The sequence below is a fragment of the Hyalella azteca genome, unplaced genomic scaffold, assembly GCF_000764305.2.
Source record: "Hyalella azteca isolate HAZT.00-mixed unplaced genomic scaffold, Hazt_2.0.2 contig4450, whole genome shotgun sequence".
NCBI lineage: Eukaryota > Metazoa > Arthropoda > Malacostraca > Amphipoda > Hyalellidae > Hyalella > Hyalella azteca.
The window spans coordinates 331,704-349,555 of record NW_025934664.1 but is presented as its reverse complement, the minus strand read 5'-3'; positions in this window follow the sequence as shown (position 1 = coordinate 349,555).

The following is a 17,852-nucleotide window of genomic DNA, read 5'->3' as shown; positions in this document are numbered from 1 at the left end:
TCCTGAAGGCTTCATTTGAATAAGAAGGAGAAAAAGCTAATCGATGATTAAGATAAGAATAATTAATCTCAAAAGAGCGCAAACCGAGCAGTCACTAAAACTGCAATAGCCAAGGTGCAATACAGAAATAACATAACGGTTGCACAGCTGCAATACAGTAATAACACAGCTATAATACAGCTGCAGCAATACAGAAATTACACAGCGGTAACACAGCTGCAATACAGAAATTACACAGCTGTCACATAGCTGCAATACAGAAATTACACAGCTGTAACACAGCTGCAATACAGAAATAACACAGCTGTAACACTGTTGTGAAAAAAGTTCAGAAATATGCTGTGAAAGTGCAGAAATAACATAGCTGCGATAAAGAAATAACGCAGTAACTCTAACGCAGAAATAACGCAGTAACTCAGCTGCAGTACAGAAGTAACAGCTGTAACACAGCTTCAATACTGAACAACAGAGCTGTAACACTGCTGCAATACAGAAATAACACAGCCGTAAAACAACTGCAATACAGAAACAATACAGCTGTAACGCAACTGCAAAACAGAAATAGCAGAGCTATAACACAGCTGCAATACAGAAATAACTGAGCTGTGTAGCTGCAATACAGAAATAACTGAGCTGTGTAGCTGCAATACAGAAATAGCGGAGCTGTAACACAGCTGCTATACAAAAATAACACAGTTGTAACACAATTGCAATACAGAAATAACACAGCTGTAACACAGCTGCAATACAGAAATGACAGAGCTGCAGTACAGAAATTACACAGCAGTAACACAGCTGCAATACAGAAATAACACAGCCGCAACACAGAAACAACACAGCTGCAATACAGAAATAACAGCTGTAACACTGCTGCAATACAGAAATAACACAGCTGTAACACAGCCGCAACACAGAAACAACACAGCTATAACACAGCAGTAACACAGCAGTAACACAGCAGGACAATAGCAGGAGTTGCACTGTATGGCTAGCGCCGCTATCAGCACTTATATACCAGCCACACAGGATGTGTCACAGCCTCTCACTATCTGACACGTGTGTCAAGAATTACTATCAGTCCTATATGTACTATGAATTCATATTCATAGTGACAAGATCAAATTGATTTATTTTGCATAGTCAACACCAGGTAATTTTACTGGGATGCCGAAATCACGTTTGGTGCATAATATTCACAATTTTTAACTAATTATGATTTTGTAGCACCGATTTTCTTACGTAACTATATTCATGTCAAGTTTAGAAAGAATTACAACAACAATATTTTAATCCATCTATCTAAGGTTCTAAGAAAACTAGATGAATATGAACCCAAAATTATAATTAGGACCGTTTTGTTAACTGTAAAAACTGCTGTACAACTCTTCCATTCTACAATCCTTTTTTGATTTTGGAATACTTTCAATGGAACAGACTCCATCGAGTATGACCTCATCCAAGAACAAACATAGATATAGTTATTTTTAGGCAGATGAATATGTTTAAATTAAATTTGGCGCTTACCAATCTGACCATGTAGGTGCTTAGTATATTTAAACTCCATGGAAACCTGGTATCAAACTTACAAGGATCTGCTACAGGCGAGGTTTGGTTGCATCTTCAGCGCCGACATACTGCAGACAATATCCTATATGACACGTGCAAAGATTAATAATGACATTCATTGACCAATAAATATATTTAGAAATACATGAATACCGTTTATTCGAGCTTTAAGTTCATTTAATTGGCAATTTGCATTCACTTTTCATTTAGGTTGCGCAGACGTGGCGCTACGTTGTGCAGACGTGGCGCTACGTTGTGCAGACGTGGCGCTACGTTGTGCAGACGTGGCGCTACGTTGTGCAGACGTGGCACTACGTTGTGCAGACGTGGCGCTACGTTGTGCAGACGTGGCGCTACGTTGTGCAGACGTGGCGCTACGTTGTGCAGACGTGGCGTTACGTTGTGCAACTACGTTGTGCAGACGTGGCTCTACGTTGTGCAGACGTGGCGCTACGTTGTGCAGACGTGGCGTTACGTTAACGTTATCCACAGCTGCAGCTTAATGAGGGTCGCTCTTCATTCATCTTGGAACTGATAAAATTTGTCGCTAATTTGCAGCGCTAAGTGGAGCGGGCATCGCTGCTACACCGACATCCGTAGGAATTGCACTGTTAAAATTTTTGTATTTAGTAGCAGATGTCCTGCCCGTAGGAATATCATTGCAATATGTGTCGGTGAGATGCCACGTTACCTTACATATCAGCAAGCTTTTGCACACGTCCACTTAGATAATCCTAGATAATTACTGACGCTGGACTTAAGGCCTGTTTCATTCATTTAAATATATTTAAATTCTTATACTCATTTTTTTCACCCCGAGAGTCAATGTGAATTGAATATTTTTCCACGTTATTCATCATCAGTTAATATCCGTCAACAATTCCCTAAAAAATGTGCAAATTCAATCGTCGCGTCAGTAAAGCGCCTCGAAAATTTAACAGAATCTTGAAAAATGTATTCTCAGTGATAAAAAATTTGAGCGCTTTTTCTTGTGCAATAAATTTTGCATGCAGATAAATATTATTTTGACAATCCGGTCATTTGATTTCGAGCTGAATCTGATTTGTTGTAGTTAGACTGTTTGAACGAAAATAAATTTGTGTTAATTCCACGTTAAATTTTTTTTAATAATTTTGTAATTAATTATTTTTTAAATTAACTAATTAATTATTTATATAATTAATGTGAATTAAACGATTAATTAATACACACATATTTTACGAAAACGTCGGAAAAATTTTCTGTTGAAATGACGGGAATTTCACGGGAAAGAGTCAAATTGAATTCTGAAAAAGCTAGAGAAATTTCCTGTTGAAGCTTCAAAATGTGGCTCAAAGAAAAAGTAGGACACAAAATATTTTTAGTTTAGACGTCAAACTCCACAGACTCTAAAAACTAAACTAAAGAAAACTCCACATGGACTCTAACTTTTACAAAGCATGTTCGTGCTAATATCATAGAAAAAACATTTAATTTTTAATTTAAGTATATAGAACCATGTGTTTGAAAAATACATCAGAAATCATTTAGCCTCAGCTCAAACATAAATAAATTTATTTAAATTCAAAAATTAAACTATTTTTTTCATTCACCGTGTAATTCTCACTTAAATTTACAGCGACCAATTGCAAATGTAAATTCATGTTTTACGTCAAAGCTTTAATGAATTTTGAAATAGGTGTTCTCATACATTTATACACAAGTATTTTTTACCGAAGATGGAATTGCTAAATCTTTCAGGAGTGGATAAAATATAAACGCAATATTTGGTTTCAGGATTCTTTTCAGCTCATATAAATGGGTTAAAAACGTACACTTTTTAACGTGTACGTTTAAAACATTTCCTGTGTTCGATTTGCGTTTGATTAGTAATTGCATCAGTGATTTGTACGTATTGTATGCATCACAGGCACAAGAACCTGCACAAAAATACACGTTTTTCAGTAATTACATTAATGATAAAAACACGTAGTGTTCGGAGCGCAATCTCGATTTCTTACGCTATCGCCGGAAGCGTTCAGATTGACTCCCCGTTGGAGTTAATTTTAATGAGAGCTAATTTACAAGCCTGGCATTTGCACTCTTTGCCTTCGATGAATGGATAATGAGTTACTTTGTAGGCTCATTCTCGTAAATGGAGGAAAGTTGAGTGTCGCTCTACAAAAAGATGAAGGTACAGGCTTTTGAATGTTTTCGCTGTTACAAAGCTTTGTTCATTGAAATTAAATCCCATATATTATTAAAGGCTAGAGGGAACGTAAGGAGACGGATGGAAATTAATTTGTTTTAATGAATTACTGAATTATGAATGAGTTCAGTCTTCGTTATGATGAGGTTTAGATATTTACTCCATTAATAGTCAGATTTCGATGGATGCCAAAATATTCTGCATCATTTTAACCATTAGTTTATACGTAACTACAAACCTCACTACATACTTCACTGTATACGTCACCATATCAATCACTATATCCATGACAAAACTAAAACGGACGATCTAATTTTAACACAATTCCTTCAGAAGAACATGCCTCATCATCACCTGCACTATTTCACGTCAGAGGAACATGCCTCATCATCACCTGCACTATTTCACGNTACATCACGTCAGAAGAATATGTCTCACATTCATTTTCACTATTTTCAGGCGTTCTCATCGCCCGAAGATATCACGTGATTCTCCCGAGGCAAATGCCGTCGTGTTCAGTCGTTTTTGGCCCCAGTTTTGCTCGCCTCTGAATTATTGATAGGCTTGTGTTGTGCTGCTGTGTTCTCCCTTAGGCCTTCTAGGATTATTTTTTCTCAGATTTGGGTTTATTTTGATAGATTTTATGGAGATGCCTGCGACCTTCTGCGGTCATCGTTTTGTTGCTGAAGGCTCAATTTATAAATATTTATTGATGCTAGAATAAGAGTAACTTCTTTGTTATGAATTTTTATTTCTTCATAGTTTTATTTTGATGAGGGCTTAGTGTTAGAATTAGTACGCGAGGCGATCCAAACGCTATGTGATCTGAAAAGCTGTAAAATTTTAGTATAAATAGTTCATGTCGGGATCAATCTTACTCAGTTTCGAACGGAAAATTTTCAAACGCATTATATATTCAGGTCTATTTCATCAAGCGAGAATTTGTATTAAAAATCAGCTTCGTTTTTATCGAGGTCATTAAATTTTAAAGCATTTGAATAAAAACCCTCATAAGGTACATTTTCCCTTCCCTCAAGTCTCAGAATATGTTTGTAAAGTTAGATTTTCATTCTAACCAACTTAAAAGATATTTTCTTTCACGTTGTACTAACAAAAACGCGCGCGTCACACTCAGGTCATAAAAACTTGCGAAAGTCTACGGCACGAGTCTCCTTTTTTCAGCAATGAGCAATTTTCAATGAAATATTTGAAGCGACGCCTGCGGCACAGCAGTAAAAATCTTTGCCGCTGAGATGAATTGATTAGCTTAGAGCTTCTCTGCTACGGGAACAGGCCCCTTGGTACCCTCTACGGGAAGAGGGATATTCAGAGGGAAACGAGTTGGTCCTTCTACATGAGATTTTCCAGAACAAGTGGGACAAGAATGTCAAGTAGGATATGAACTATCAAGTAGGATATGAACGAATATTTCGAGTATTATAGGCACGAAAGTGTCAAGTAGGATATGATCGGAAGTTTCGAGTATTAGAGGGACGAAAGTTTCAAGTAGGATATGAGAGGAAGTTTCGAGTATTAGAGGGACGAAAGTATCAAGTAGGATATGGAAGGAAATTTCGAGTATATGAGGGACGAAAGATTCAAGTAGGATATGAACGGATGTTTCGAGTATTATTGGGACATGAATTTCAAGTAGGATATGAAAGGAAGTTTCGAGTATTCGTGGGACAAAAGTATCAAGCAGGATATTTACGAGAGTTTCACGTATTATTGGGACGAAAGTATCAAGTAAGATATGTACGGAAGTTTCAAGTATTAGAGAAAATAAAAGTTTCAAGTAGGATATGCCCATAAATCTCAAGTATTAGAGGGACGAAGTACTCTAGAGGGAGAACGAAAAACTTTTTTATAGAACGTTTCACGACTAATATGGTCCACGTTTCACGACTAATATGGTCCACGTTTCACGACAAATATGGTCCATGTTTCACGATGAATATGGTGCACGTTTTACGACTAATATGTCCACGTGTCACAACTAATATGGTTCGTATTTCACGACTATATAATAAGGTCCCTGTTTCACGACTAATATGGTCCAAGTCTCACGACAAATATGATCTACGTTTCACGACTATTATGATCTACGTTTCACGACTAAAATGGTCATGTCAGAACTAATATGGTCCGTATTTCACGACTAATATTGTCCAAGTTTCACGACTAATATGGTCCACGTTTCACGACTAATATGGTCCACGTTTCACAACTAATATGGTCCAAGTTTCACGACTAATATTGTCCAAGTTTCACGACTAATATGGTCCACGTTTCACGACTAATATGGTCCACGCCCGCGTTTCACGTCCCAACTTTGTCGGTACAAGACGCATTTTACAAGGCGACTCGTGGGCGACATCGTCCTGGACTTTGGAAAAAAAAACGGAATTTTTGACGTAATCTGGCCTCGTGGAAATGGGAATAGAAATAAGAGGAACAGAATTCGGGAATCTCAGGAACCAGAATAAGTTGCGAAGAAGTGGCAGCAATCGAATGAAAATCCGAACAAAAATAAATTAGTTACCGAGTGACTGAGATGAGCCGACGGCAAAATAATCAAGAAAGAGACTTTCATTTACTGCACGTTTCATCATCTGTAAGTTAAAGATTTCCTATGTAAATTATAGTGGAAAGTAAAATTAAATTGATTATATTAACATATTTCATAATTTTAGTCTACCAGCAGAAGTAACAGATATACTGTATATTTATGTAATCCTAAGCGAAGTTTTTTCAACGATGCAATGAAGAAAAAACATACGTGGGGTTTAAGCCTAATATCGTTCAAAATTTAATTACCAATTTAATGTTGTTTAAATAATTTCAAGCTTAATGTTAGGTACAGGAATCAGAAAATAGGCAAGGAATAAATGATAATTTAGGAACATATAATTATTTGTAGAATGTGTCCCAACCGGCAGCGTGCATGTCGGATTATCAGTTTGTGGTGGAAAGCGTGTAAAATCCTAAATAAAAGCTCAAACTTTTCAAATTACGGCACACGGTAGTCACCGAAATCAGAATATGAGCGAACCTCTGATTGGCGGTTTAACATGACAGTTTGATAATACCATTTTATATAAGTATTGCGTATGCAAGTTTGGAAAATGTTGAAAAGTACCCTATTTACGCAATATGTAACTTAATTCCAGTGCGTAAGGAAAAAATAAAACTCCGTACTCACTGCAGTGAGTGACAGAAAGCGCATTTTTTCAGCGAAAACTTGAGGTCACGGACGGACGGACAGACGGACGAACAGACAGACAGACAGACAGACACACGGACATGGCGAGCACAATAGTGCATTTTTTCCACAAATTAGAAAATGCGCTAAAAAGCTATTGTAATCCGCGATGTTTCGATGATCCGGCCCCCAGGGGCCATACTTTCAAAATTCGCTAAGTGAACGTAAGTAGTTACGCTCTATTTTCTTGTCTATGATTGGTGGATTCTGCTTGAAAGGCCGTCAATGATTGGCCGATGAACTTACGATCTCTTAACTTTTTTTAAAGCATGGCCCCAGACCTCTAAATGTCAGGGCAGGGTCTTAAAAATGGCCTCCACGACCACGATGAGCGTCCGATAAACGTCTCTTTGTCGCTCATAAGCTCCTTGTAGGCCTGGCGGGACAGCGGCCAACACCACCGCTACCAATTTGTTGATTAATTTCTCGCCTGATGTCTGCGCCGATAAATAGACCCTATAATATAAACCTGTCTTCCCTATAAATTATATATAAAGATGCGACAGCTTGGTCCGCACCGCCTGATCTAACTTATGATCGAACACTCATTTAGAAAAATACGTTGATCATATTGTCTAAATAGCGACAAACTTTGTAATCCGCAGCTCGAGCAGATAGCGGACTAGCATTTTTATGCTTTTTATCGGGCTTTTCTGGGCCAAGATGACCTTTAATAAGGCCAAATAAATGTTTCTCTTTTCGGACAATGTCTTGCTCATTTTTCTGAGTGCTTCTTCCTAATTTTCTTAGAGAACCTCGCGCCATATTTAACGCCTCACTGATACGCGTGAGCGTGATCAGTTTTCGGGCGCATGTATAAATTTATTATTTATTTTATGTGATAGACAATGAAGAAAGTTAGGGAAATATAATTCATTGTTTGCTGAGGAACTGACGACTCTTGGGATTTATGTTCGGTCGATGTACGAACTCTGGGAGAAGTGAATGGAAGACCGAACAATTGTAGTAATGTTCATGCATGGACCAGTTCAAAAAGATATAATTGTTCAATATAATATAAGAAAATTCGTTTATTCTTCTATCAAACTTGTAATTCGTGTGGTACGTAGCGCTGTTAAAGTATGTGCTTTAATTAAAAATTACATGACTTTAATAATTTCAAAGTAGGTATAAGTGGATTGATCCCCATTTGAAACATATTTGGATTTTTCTTATTAATAAAAAAAAATATTTTGCAGAGATATTCTTCTGAATTTAAAGTTGATGATAATTTTCTTTTTTTCTTGAATTTAAAGGAAGTACTCGAGAGAAAATCTTCGAAGCGAAAATTCTTAGCAAAATACATTTAACAGCCACTTTAGTGTGCAAGTATGCATTGGTGGCAAAAAAATCATCGATCTAATAGTAAATTCGAAATAGTAAAGTTGAACGTTTCTATACAATAAAAAATTTTTTAGTACATTTTGCTTAGATTTAGTGCATCTGTAATTCATCTATTCGAAAGACAAAATTAAATTTAGCAAACCTAGAAGCCATTCATTAAAATATTTAGTAAAACATTTTACTGAAAAATTTGTAACGTAAAACCTTAAGCTAAAATTTTTTTAGCAAGTTTCCCGTTGCCAGCAAGGAGTCACTCACCCCTTGTTTGGCTGCCAAATGAGGATGTAAGTTTGGATTGTTAATCTTCATTAGTTTGGCCGCTTGATATCAAATGAGAGATGTTTGGTTCAATGTAATTAGTCTTGATAATTTATGCATCGTTTGCTCTGTTACGAGAATCTTCCAAATAACAAATGTGGCTTCATACATGCCGTTATTTTCTAGCGTCGTGAGTCAGCAACAACAGTCTCGTTAGTGTGAATAACTGGAAAAGAGATAAATAGCATAATATGGGAAGTTTACAGAAGTGGATTTAAATTGGACAACAATGGTGCAGAGTCACATGAATATTAAGTACTAAGGATAAACAAAATAAATTGAAAGAATTGGGAAGTTAAAATAAATTAGTATGCCATTTTAAAGTTACTCTGACTAATAATATAAATACTTATATATTCCAAGTCCATTGATAATTATGTTATGGCTGATATAATCCATATCATATAATACACTTTTATATAGCGATAGAAAACATAATTCCGACATGGTATTTTCATAAATTATCAACTAATATTAACGCAAAAAACTCCTCAAATGTCCCCACATGTGAGGGTTACAATTTCCCCTCATCCGAGGGTGCCGTGGCCCTCTTATCTGAGAAAAACAAGCTTACGGAGAACCCTTCATCGAAGGGTTATTCGAACGACAATTAAATGTACTTTTTGCACGCGCTTAAACTGTCAAAAAGCGACCATTAGGGAGGCTTTACTGCAGATAGCCTGCCATATTTCAATGAGTTCAAGCTTTCATTGCCTTGCAACTCACCAGCAGCGTCTTGCTATTCACTTTAGGTCGTGCCTATGGCGCCAGTTTGGAAGTTTAACCTTAAAGTCGCTTAAACGCCACCGCCTCTGATCCCATTTGGCAAGAGTGAGCATCTATTATACATCGGATATCGTTAAATTTAAGATTTAATGTAGTAAAAAAGTTCAGGTTCGACTGAAGTTTGTGCAGTTCTGTGTCGTGACCTTTATTTGTTTACGTTAATGAGCAATTTCAAAGAGGTTCGGTGAAGTGAGGACTTGTGAAGATTTTTATCGAACTTTACGTTGGAGTAGGCAGTAAAATTTGCGTAGATAATTTATTTTAGGGAATTTTTCATAGGATGTACCTGAATGTTGATTACATCCGGCATCGATGGTTACGAAACGTTATTGGCTTTTAATATTTAAAATTTCAATTTGATTAGGATTAAATTTATTTGTTTTCGAGCATGCTTGAACTTTCTTTCTTTGGTGTTTACACAAACACAAATAAATCTGCCACCGCTGAGTTAATGCGAGAATTTAATCGAAAATTTTCATTTTAATCGATATATGTTTTCTTAGATATCAGAATGATGTGCTCACACCTTATGCGAGGAGAAGCAAAAATAAAACGGCGAAACCTGTTATAAGCTAGAATAGGACTAATATTAAAAATTGAACATTAGTCTGAAAATTGTAAGTTTCAATTGGATGCCATACTCGTAAGCATTGCTTAATACCAGTTATGTATATTAATGATATATAAATTAAAAAATCATTTTAATGGGTGAACGCGCCAAAACGTAATCTGCTTTCATATAAATATCCGCGATAAATTGTTCGTCAGTTTGGCCATGACTTGCAAATGTTTGTTTTGCGTCGGTACAATGGCGGACATATTTGCTTACTGTGCGAACGTGACGCTGTCAAAACGGTCCACTTTCGGAACTTATGATATGGTTTGTTGCAGTTACGATCTAGTTTGTCTTGGCCATGAAAATCAGTGTTATGTTTTAAATTTTTTATTTAATATTTCAGATTGTTTGAGTCACTGTCATGAGCACACTTCCGGCATGAACGGCCTGCTGGCAACACAGGAAAAAGTTCAGACAAGTACAGTCAAGTTTGCGGAGAACAAAAATTGAGGCAAAAGTGTTAAAGAAATATATAACAGACACAATAGATAACAGATATTATTGTGTGGGTAGCGATAACGTTTAGGCAACACATTTTGAGTGTTAAAACCTAAGATTGAATCACTGATTCTTTCGTAGCTGACCAATATTTTTGTCAACGACAAAAGAATTTGAGAAAACTGAGTGAAACCGAGGAAAAACACATTTCAAATTCTTTTTTGAATTATTGGTGGCAGTTCAGTTAGGATGGTAGGCCGCGTATAAATCGACTGTAATTTCCTCTATTGTACTGATGACGTGGAAGGTCTGGAGGTCAGAGAGAGGCGGCCGGGTCAGTCTATAACCGTTCGTTGAAACGGCGATCATAACCGTTAGTGGGGGAACGCTGGCTCTGATTTGCAGCCTATGACTGCTTCACTAACTTTATTTCTAAAGGATTTCCAGAGGAGTCTGCCAGCTAAAGTCGTAATGTATATAAACTCTGGAATTTTAGATGATTTTCAGAGGAGTCTGCCAGCCAAAGCCTTAACGTATCTAAACTCTGGAATTTTAGATGATTTCCAGAGGAGTCTGCCAGCCAAAGCCTTAACGTATTTAAACTCTGGAATTTCAGATGATTTCCAGAGGAGTCAAACTCTGGAATTTCTGAGGATTTCCAGAGGAGTCTGCCAGCCGAAGTCATAACGTATCCAAACTCTTTAATTTCAGATGATTTCAAGAGGAGTTTGCCAGACCAAGTCTTAACGTATCTAAACTCTGGAATTTCCGATGATTTCCAGAGGACTCTGACAGCCAAAGTCTTAACGTATCTAAACTCTGGAATTTCAGCTGATATCCAGAGGAGACTGCACGTTCTGGCCATAACGCATCCAGGAATTTAAATAGGCTTACAGTGGAGTCTGCCAGTTCAACCCATAACGCATCTGTGTCCGGGAATTTTAGAGTTGGCTTCCTGTATATCTTACGTACATCCCAAAATTCAAGTTTGTCATTTATTTATATTCTTACTTATAATTTAAATTTAGGTTTTTATCTTTGTTTTATATATACTAAATTTTCGGGTGAACTCACTTTCCTCAATAAGTCGTAGATTATTTGCCTTAGTATTCAATTGATGCGCAACGAATTGTTAAAAATCGACTCTGAAAGATTCACCTTGCTGAAAGACTTTAGTGAATTGAAATAAGGAGAGATATTGAAATACAGTAAGAGATATGCGGATAGCATGAGGAATAAGTGGATAGCATGAGGGGTCGTGGATAGCATGAGGGATCGTGGATAGCACGGGAGATCGTTGATAACATGAAGGATCGTGGATAGCACGGGAGATCGTGGATAGCATGAGGGATCGTGGATAGCACGGGAGATCGTGGATAGCATGAGGGATCGAGGATAGCATGAGGGATCGTGGATAGCATGAGGGATCAGGCCGAGGTTCTGATAAAGATTCCAAGGGAGCGCCGTGCCATCAATCTCAGAGATTATTGCTTCTTTGCATTTATTGGGAGCGGGACCGCTGTGTGGTGGGCACATGTGGCAACATGGCCTCATGGCAACATGTGGAGTGGCCTCATGGCAACATGTGGAGTGGCCTCATGGCAACATGTGGAGTGGCCTCATGGCAACATGTGGAGTGGCCTTATGGCAACGTGTGGAGTGGCCTCATGACAACACATGGAGTGGCCTCATGGCAACATATGGAGTGGCCTCATGGCAACATATGGAGTAGCCTCGTGGGAACACATGGAGGGGCCTCATGGGGTCCCTATGGCCACTAATGGAAAATATACACTGCAGAGCGAAGAATTAACCGCTCATGTCAACAAATTGATTCAAATCGCTGCACAAGTTGAGAAAACTTCGAGCATCGCAACAAGTTACTGAGTAAACCTTATTTGATAACGTACATTGATTATTATCGGCATGATCTCGATTACTGATTATAACCAGCTTGCTCTCACATGATTATAATCAGCATATACGATCTCCGAGAACGATTTCTTTGCAATAGAAAATGAGAATTGAATCGTATCCATAGGGTCAAACTGCGCCATTCTTTAGTGATTTGCAAGCGCAGGAAAGGAGCGCTGAAGCGCTTGCGTAAAATTCAAATTCGAGATAAGTAGCCGTGCATCGGTTTCATCTCGAAAGGAAATCGATGGGATTGTCCTGAATTCGGCGATTGGGGACACGTGTTGAGCGCGTGAAGGATACATAAAGATGCCTGAATCAGGACACAGCTTTTGTTCCCTAAAATGGGGTAAAAATTGAATGTCTGGGTAAGAATTGAACGACGGGGTGAAAATTGAACAACGGGGTAAGAATTGCACTACGCTTGGAAGTTTGCGCGACCATTTCCCAGAGGTGCTATGAGGATTTAAACAGCCTGAGGGTGAGAAAAGAAACTCGTGGAATTAACCTCAAGAGAATCGTTATTTGTAATGAGTGGAATGTTTACATGGATTTTCTGGAACGAGTTCCGCGACACACATCTATAGTCATCGTGTTAATGAGTTCAAAACCATCGTTGCATTATTTTTCTGCACCGAATATCATTGTAAGACAATTGGGAAGCGAATGTTGCTTTTCCAGCTCATTTAAAAATGAAATAGAGGGGAATAATTGTTATACCACTTACCTTTCAGGCCTGAAGCTGTATAATTTGAAAATTTATTTATGAATAATACGTGACCTTTGATTTAGGTCTATTGACTTTAATGAAAATAATATTAATTAAATGCTTATTGAAAACATTTCAAGGGGCAAAGGGATTCAGTTAATTCTTGTTTATGTAAGCATCAGTTCACCTAATATAATGCTGCCTGCACTAGGCAACAGACGTCACTATCTCACCTAATGCTGCCTGCACAAGGCAACAGACGTCACTATCTCACCTAATATAATCAATCTCATGTGTTTGCCTTGCCTGGGCACTCTAGAGTGCATCGTAAACAGTTCAGCTAATAAGCGTTGTCTATGTGTACATATTAGTTCTGTGATCGATATTTTATCATGAATAATTAAAACATCATATTCCTTCCATTAAAAGTTGCCAGATAATTTAAATACTTTTCTGATAGTTTCCAATGAAAACTTTCAGCAAATAGTGTGCAAAACAATAGACTTAAAGGATCACAAGAGAGTGCTTGAAAACAATGTAAACAACTAAGAATAAATTTAGACAATAAACTCTAAAAATGACTGACTATTTGCAGAATTGAAAACTCTAAACATGCTTGAATTTATTCAGAACGTCAAGCTCAAGACTACAAAAATAATATTATAATTATTTTAATTATTATAATATTATATATATATATAAAGATAATAGTAATAATATAATTAGGAAAACGCATATAGAGCTCTAATGTGTACTCTAAACTCACCAACAAGTTTATTAGTACACTAAATTTTAACTTAAGTTCAGTACTAAGCACACCCTTAAGCACCCTCGGCACTTAGGACTAATAATAAACGACTTATTTAAACGCGCCATAAAAGATGAGTAGCGCACGACCAATTAAACCTAATGACCGGCCATTTATATTAGCGTTAAAACTGTGATACGTTGTGATACGTTGTTGTGATACACGCGTGTCCTGTGATACGTTGTTGTGATACACGCGTGTCTTGTGATACGTTGTTGTGATACACGCGTGTCCTGTGATACGTTGTTGTGATACACGCGTGTCTTGTGATACGTTGTTGTGATACACGCGTGTCCTGTGATACGTTGTTGTGATACACGCGTGTCTTGTGATACGTTGTTGTGATACACGCGTGTCTTGTGATACGTTGTTGTGATACACGCGTGTCTTGTGATACGTTGTTGTGATACACGCGTGTCTTGTGATACGTTGTTGTGATACACGCGTGTCTTGTGATACGTTGTTGTGATACACGCGTGTCTTGTGATACGTTGTTGTGATACACGCGTGTCTTGTGATACGTTGTTGTGATACACGCGTGTCTTGTGATACGTTGTTGTGATACACGCGTGTCTTGTGATACGTTGTTGTGATACACGCGTGTCTTGTGATACGTTGTTGTGATACACGCGTGTCTTGTGATACGTTGTTGTGATACACGCGTGTCTTGTGATACGTTGTTGTGATACACGCGTGTCTTGTGATACGTTGTTGTGATACACGCGTGTCTTGTGATACGTTGTTGTGATACACGCGTGTCTTGTGATACGTTGTTGTGATACACGCGTGTCTTGTGATACGTTGTTGTGATACNGGGCCAGATGATGTGCATGTAATGATGTCTGGGCCAGATGATGTGCATGTAATGATGTCTGGGCCAGATGATGTGCATGTAATGATGTCTGGGCCTGATGATGTGCATGTAATGATGTCTGGGCCATGGTTATGGCCCATGGACTGGTTATGGCCCCTCATGGCAACTGATATACTGTATATGCCAAAAGGCTCCAAACACGACAAGTAGTGACCACTGATTTTTCAACCATCTTATAAACTAAATTTCCTAAATTATATCGCACTTTAACAAAGACAACCTAATTTAAACCCGTGACCAATCGTGACCAAAGGGAAGCACGTGACTAAGCTCGACCAAATTATCGCACGGGATCAAGATTAATTTAGTTCCCCTAGATTGAATTGAACGGAGCGGTGGGTGTGCGACGCGACGTCTCTACAAACGACCAATTTAATTTATTTGCTTGCGTTTGAACGCAGCGTCATCGATTTAGTGGCGTTACATCGCCTTATTATTTATAAGAGTGCTTGCATGACTCGCAATTTTCTTGCTCTCATTTATTTACATTACAACGCCAGCTGACCTCTAACTTCGTTTCGGTGACGTCATTTGCCGTACATCGATATTAATGACCTGACGCTACGTCAGTTCAAGTAACGTCTCATATTTTGCAGGTTCGTTATCGTAGTTACAGTATTTTTGACGGACTGAGAATAATTTCACGTGCATAAAGGGTTAGTTTTGAGGAACTTTATTATTGGATATTTTGTGCAGGCTTTGAAAGATATACGGGTTATTGTCATGCTGTCGCTCTATTACTTATAATCGATGTTAATCATTATGATAGTGGAACAGAAATTTATAAACAACAGGCTTTGCTGGGAATATATCTTAATGTATAAAAAATTCAACCAAGCTAGATACGCAATCCGATGTTTTCAATTTTATTTAATTAGTGTATCTTTCCAATTTTTCATCTCAAAAAAGTTTCTAATTGAAGTAGAAATTTCAATTACTATTTAGGTTTCCTGTATATAGGTTTTAACAACAATTGAACATACAGCAAAAACCAAAATTCCACTAAAAAATGGGAACAAAATTCGGAGTTGTTTTTAATTAAATAGTAGCTTTGACTGTTTACCGCATCTCGTTGAGTTTACTAACGTGTCAAGGTGAACTAGGAAATTATTGAAACTATTTTCAAATAAACTTGAAATATTTGATTTGATCTTCATTATGAACTTGAACGATAGTAAAACTTTATTCTAATTTAATTCGAATATTTTATTTAAACTTCGCGACCAATTTGGGGATCAGGATTTATTCAATTGATTGTGAACCTATATTCAAATAAAGTTGAAAGAAATACCTCCCGATGATGGTGCTGAAATATTCTTTAAATAAAATTTCGGGCATATTGTCGAGCTGTTGCGAACTATCCAAGGCGATAAGATCCCGTAGATTTTTTTACAGTTTTACGGTAACGAAGCCTGCAGTTTTTCATATACTTGACCTCTTCAAGACGCCAGCCATAAAACACTAACCTATAATTTGCACTCGTATCCTAACTACTCTTATCGCGGAATCTTGTTACAAAATGGCCCAAAATATTCGAGGAAAATCATCATAGTATGTTTATTAAACGTCTATTTTTTAGGTATATGCACTTCTTTTTTGAGACAATTGTTTCAGACATATTTTTCAGAAAGTATATACTAAATGAAAGATACTTTAAGAATAATAGCCAAAGTTGAACATGTAACTTCCCGAATGTGTTTCGGTATGTCACTATTTTTCATTGAACTGTTTTGAATGAAAACAAAATGTTATAATTCAATTACTTCACAGAACAAATATTTTTCAGATCCAAGAACTTCATTTAATGATTGAATCTTCCATACGAATTAGGAAAAAAATACGTTAACATTTACCATCAAATATGACAATAAACACCCTTTACATTCCATGTAATTCCTACCTAACATGCAACAAATGGTCTCATGCTCGATGCTCCAGGTCCCATTTACGGCTTTCTCTTCCTCGAGATCTTCCTCCATAAAGCGAGTGTTATTTCAATATAATTTACTCTGCAGATGTTGGGATTGCTAAACTACGGTAACAGCCTGAATATAGTCCCTTCACTTGACGCACTTCACTCGGAGTGGGCCTGCGCAGTTCAGGGGCTTGAGCTCGCGTTTAATAACGTTAAACGTTTTTTTAAGAATGAGAGTTGCCAAGCGTTGCATGCTCGGTCCTAAAATTCGATTAGCTGCGTAGGCGGGTCGAGAATCATCTCTGTGAATTATATGCAGATGCAGTGGTAGGATATGTTTGCGTAAAATTTGCGTAGGATCAGTTAGAAATTCTGGATTCCTATAATTTGGATCAAAATTGAGAAATAATGTTTCTTTTGTTCGAGAAGGAATTACATCGTATAAAAAGTGAATCGATGGGGACTTTTGTGAATTGATTGGTGGATCAATCTGCAGGATATTTTTGCGCTAGATGGGCCTGGGTTCTGGAAGAAATTATGAGCGTTAAATTATGTAACTCAGATAATAGTTGGGCAATAATGGTTTGTGTCCGAAAACCAGAAGGCCATATATATGTGAATCAATTGACGCTTTTGAATGTTTTACACGTACATCTGTTTTGAGAGATCTACCCTTAGATATTAGATTATAAGTTGGAACTATATACGAGTATGTTTTAAGTTAGAAATAATATGTCTTACCGCTATATAATGTAAATTCTATTATGTCCTTATATAGTTTTGCAGTGTGTTTAATAATAATAATGAAATTTAAATAGAACAAGGATCAATAAAGTATTTGATGAAAGCTATCGCCAAGTTATCATAAAATAAAGTGAATATAAACGAATCTTACGGTCGTCTTTACGGTCAAAAGAAAAATTCTCTTGATTCCAACAGTAAATGTGTAAGAAAAATAAGAGTTCATAAATATTTTTCCTGAAATGTCTGAAAACCGCTTGTGACTTTATTTAGAATTTGCACAAAATTGAAGTATAGCTAACCTCAAAAATTATAAAATTCATAAACTAAGTCATTAATTTCCAACTATTTAACAAAATAAGATTTGAAATAA